Consider the following 5366-nt stretch of genomic DNA (forward strand, 5'->3'; position numbering starts at 1 on the left):
TTCGCGCTACTAGTTTGCATGATATGATTGACATGCTTACCTATGTTGCATCATCGATGATTCATACTTGCTCGTTTCATGCGGTTGATGGCATCCACTTACATGCTTTGCACATGATTATATTGCTTCTTGTCATATGTCTCCATATGTTACCTCTCTCATGCTAGATGACTTTCCTTGTATTGAGTGCAACAATGCTTTTAGCCTTGCTAATGAGATTGCCCCCATAGCTTTCTCGCATATGTTTGGAGCTTTTGACATATTTCTTGTGAAGCATGCTTGTCTTCCTTCTTTGCACCATATGGCTAGTGCCATGAAAATTGCAATTGTTGCATCATATTTCTCATGCACTTTTTCTTCTAACGGTTATGTGCAAGAGAAGAGAACCATCATGATGGATGATGTGTTTATCTACCATGCACGTACGTTGTTTGCTTTCTTTTGTGCATGTGTAGGATACTTGGACTTTGGGTCGACTTCCACTTCACGTGAGTTGACCATTCGAGCTCTTGAGAGCGAGCCTCATACATTCGACCACGACTCGCTTCTACACCACATTTCCTACCACTTTGGCATCGTGAAGGATGCACAAGGACATGCTTTTGTGGTGATATCCTTCTCTTTCGAGAAATAGAAAACCATGAGCATGGATATTGTGGATCATACTACGTGTGTTGCTTCCACCATGAAACTTATTAGTCATCTGGACCGCTTGGTTGCACACATGTTAGAGATAGTGCTTTCATTCATGATTTCCGCATTGCTATGGCTCATGACATATATGCCTTGTGTGTTGCATCCAACTTGTTCATTATTCGCTCCTATCATATGTTTGGTTGTAACAATGTCATTTCTTCACATACGCCATGCACCTTTGATTGTCACATGATTGAGTTGATTGCCTCACACATGTTGAACAATTTCTCTTTACATTGTGTTGAGTGCCATGGTATCTTCACTACACCCTATGCACATTATGCTTGGATTGTCTTGCACTTGCCCCATGTGTTTAGACACATCATTATATTTGGTGTTGTGGATGATTCTTATGCCTACCATAGACCTTTTGTTGAGCACTTTGCGCATTCTTGCTATGACCTTGAGGTAGATGCTTGTTCACTTGTCAAACTTATTTCCATCCCTACCTCACATTTGCATGCTTGTTTACATGATGTCCTTGATTGTGCTAAATTTATATGCTTAAATGCCATGCCACACTTCATTTTCAAACCATATGCTATGCTTGATGACGACACTAGTTGGGTGAATCACCTCTTGAATGCTTGGTTTTGCACTAACGCTAACCACGTTTGTTTTTCCAAGTGTTTGTTGTCTTTGCTCCTTTTAAAGGAATTCCAAGACAATGTGACATTGGAGAGTGCCCATTTCGAGCTACAAGATGATGAATGCATGTCGACATCATATCTTTCCCATGGTGATTTGGTTTTTTGATCCGAGGTAGGATATTTCCCCAGGGGAAGGGGATGATGCGGAGCATCCTATGGACATCACCATGTCAAGAGTCCGTTTGGCAAGTGACACGTGCGACATCTACTTCTTGCATACAAAGCTGAATCCTCCTTTACACGTGTCCACTTGTACCTTTCGAGGATGGTATACTACTTGACCCCTCTCTCCTGTGCATACATAGGTGTGAGCGGAGCTACACATTCAGCGAGGAGGTGTCCAAGAAGAAGAGAACATCTACACCATCCAAGAGGGAAGCCTGTAAGCGGGGAAGGAAGCACCAAGAAGAAGGCAGCAGCTCCCAGGCGACCCCGTGCGCACGGGCCCCTCCGACCCTGTGCCCACGGGCCTCCCAGGCTGGCGGTCCAGAAGACCCCGTGGGTATGGGCGTGTACCATGCCCACGGGATCCCCGTGTCCACGGGCCTCACGGACCCCATGTGCACGGGCTCATGCCTTAGGTCTCTGGATACCCTGTGCGCACGGGCTCCACTTACCCCGTGCAGACGGGCCCCCCCTGAATGTTGCTGCAGGCTTTGCCCATGTAATCCCCATTTCGTCCCTCCTTACCCCTTCATGACATGGACCTATATATACTCCTACATCTCCTCCATTTACACTTAGCTAATAATAGATCTAAACATTAGAGCTTAGCTCATGTATCTCCCCTTGGGGATTCCTCTTTAGAGAGAAGGCTCCATTGGAGTTCAAGGCCTCCATTGGAGAAGACCCTTAGGGATTCATCAAGACCTCATCTCCCTTTGGGATTTGGAATGAACTTTACCATGTATCCATGTTCCTCTAGTTGTTCATGTACTTTTGTGGATCTTGTGTGGATTTGAGTCTAGTGGATGTGTGATTTGGACTTGTTCTTGAGTGTTCCTCTTGTGATTTCCCCTTTGTGTTCATCTTGTTCTTGGGGATTTCCCCTCCAATTCGTGAAAGATCCATCTTAGGGTTCCACCCTACAACACTATGTTTTTCATTGCCATGTGAGAATGAAGGCTTGAATCTTTCATTTGATGACACAATATACTGATACAGCTCCTTGTAGTAGTGTTTTCATAATTAACAAAATGAATAAAAAGGCTAGAAATAGAGCCTTATGTATGATCAATGCAACATCATAATTGGTGGCGAAACAAGTGACCGACCATGTTCTAGTTGCTAGCCCTTAAGTTCTAAGAGAAGTAGTAGTAAAACTAAAATGGATAACCCACAATGTTTTTCTGTCCAAAATGTAGAGGGATGATATGACATTCAAAAAGAAACATAAGGATGTCAAATCAAATGATAGCAATCTCATAGCAGGATATGCCCCAAGATCATCATCACCAGCTAAAAATGAAACAAATTGAAACTTTTTCCTGTCAGAAACTTTTCCACTACCTGTAGCAAAGTCCACATGTCAATGATCAACAAAGCAGTGTCCATTTATTCATGAACCAAAACATTGGAACGGCATGCATTGGAATGCTTCCGTCCATTTCTTCTTTCTTGATCAGTCAGAACTTCGAAAGCACAGGAAAAATAACAAAGATATAATAGAGATAGCAATGTTACCTGCTCAAACAAAAATGACAGGCGGTGCACAAATCGTTACTGAACCAACCACCACCGGTTCCCCTTCCTAGTGCCAGCTCCTTACCATCATCGCAAACTCCATGGTAGTCACGTGCATCATTTATTTAAATAGAAGGACTATTTTATCCCCTACTGATTTGATCTAAGCATGTCCCTCAACACAAATGAGTGTGTAGTAAAGGAATTGCCAAAAGAAATGGTTCCATGATTCATATTGCTATCCAAAATCCACAAAGCATATACTTATGTAAACATGAACTTAGCTGATCATTGAGGCCATCATGTAAATTGGAACTTAGCTGTGGTTATTGAGAGTTGATACATTGATCAAAATCGAAAGTGATACTATGTGTATAGCGAATATGATTAGCAGATGGTTAGCAGACATCACAAGTCAACCAAAAAAAGGATAATAAAAAAGGGAGTCATACTAAATTGAAATTTAATTGTATTATTTTCACAAACACGTACTTATAATCACAGAGGCCACATATGTTGCTTCCTTGCAGGCGACACACAACATGTGGTCGTAACCCACGCATTTGAAACCGGCAATGCAGATGGGCGAGTACCTTGATGGAGGACATGTGAGTTCCCTAGACTGGTTGTCGGGTGATGTCTACTATGCAACTTTATTCTTGTAGACACATGTTGGGCCTCCAAGCGTAGAGTTTTGTAGGACAGTAGCAATTTTCCCTCAAGTTGATGACCTAAGATTTATCAATCCATGAGAGGTGTAGGATGAAGATGGTGTCCCTCAAACGACCCTGCAACCAAATACAAGAAATCTCTTGTGTCCCCAACACACCCAATACAATGGCAAATTGTATAGGTGCACTAGTTCGGCGAAGAGATGATGATAACAGCATAATATTGATGGTATAAATATATTTTTTATAATCTGAATAAATAAAAACAGCAAGGTAGCAAATAGTAAATGGGCACAAAAACGGTATTGCAATGCTTAAAAACAAGGCCTAGGGTCCGTACTTTCACTAGTGCAATCTCTCAACATTGCTAATATAATTGGATCCTATAACCGTCCCTCAACATGCAATGAAGAATCACTCCAAAGTTCCTATCTAGCGGAGAACATAAGACGAAATTGTTTGTAGGGTACAAAACCACCTCAAAGCTATTCTTTCCGATCAATCTATCCTAGAGTTCGTACTAAAATAACATAAAGCTATTCTTTCCGATCGATCTAACCAAGTGTTTGTACTAAAATAACACCAAAGCAAATTCAGATTCATAATATCCAATCCAACACAAAGAACTTCAAAGAGTGCCCCAAGATTTATACCGGAGAAACAAAGACAAGAACGTGCATCAACCCCTATGCATAGATTACCCCAATGTCACCTCGGGAATCCGCGAGTTGAGTGCCAAAACATATATCTAGTGAATCAATATGATACCCCATTGTCACCACGAGTATTCAATTGCAAGACATATATCAAGTGTTCTCAAATCTATAGATGTATTCAATCCAATAACAACGAAATCTCAAAGGGGAAAACTCAATTCATCACAAGAAGACAGAGAGGGGAAAACACCATATGATCTAACTATATTAACAAAGCCCGCGATACATCAAGATCGTGACATCTCAAGGACACAAGAGAGAGAGAGAGAGATTAAACACATAGCTACTGGTACAAACCCTCAACCCCGAGGGTGGACTACTCCCTCCTCATCGTGGTGGCTGTCGGGATGATGAAGATGGCCACCTGAGATGATTCCCCTAGATTGGTTTTTGGTGGTTACAGAGCTTTGCGGCAGTGGAACTTCTGATCTAGGTTAACCCCGAGGGTTTTTGGAGTTTTTGGGAATTTATAGGGTAAAGAGGGGGTGCGGGGGGCCACCGAGGTGGGCATAACCCAGTTGGGCATGCCTGGGCCCCCAGGCGCGCCCTGGTGGATTGTGACCCCTTGGGGCAACCCCAGGTGCTTCTCTGGCCCATCCTGGGTGTCTTGGTCCATAAAAAATCTCCAAAACATTTCGTGGTGTTTGGACTCCGTTTGATATTGATTTCCTGCGATATAAAAAACAAACAAAAAACAACAGCTAGCACTAGGCACTGGGTTAATAGGTTAGTCCCAAAAAATGATATAAAGTTGCTATAAAATGATTGTAAAACATCCAAGAATGATAATAAAACAACATGACTTCATAAACTCTAGATACGTTGGAGACGTATCAGCATCCCCAAGCTGAGTTTCTACTCGTCCTCGAGTAGGTAAATGATAAAAGAAATAATTTATGTAGTGTGAATGCTAGCAAAGTGCATAAGTTTGATCAATGATAATTTCAATC

At 42.1% G+C, this 5366-nt stretch overlaps 1 pseudogene; it reads left to right on the forward strand.

Annotated features, from left to right (window-relative positions):
• The first annotated feature begins 313 nt into the window (after positions 1–313).
• Positions 314–2520, forward strand: LOC147975528 (uncharacterized; annotated as a pseudogene).
• Positions 2521–5366: the final 2846 nt, after the last annotated feature.

Source organism: Triticum urartu, chromosome 4A (assembly GCF_056163025.1).
Source record: "Triticum urartu cultivar PI428250 chromosome 4A, HENAU_Tu73, whole genome shotgun sequence".
NCBI lineage: Eukaryota > Viridiplantae > Streptophyta > Magnoliopsida > Poales > Poaceae > Triticum > Triticum urartu.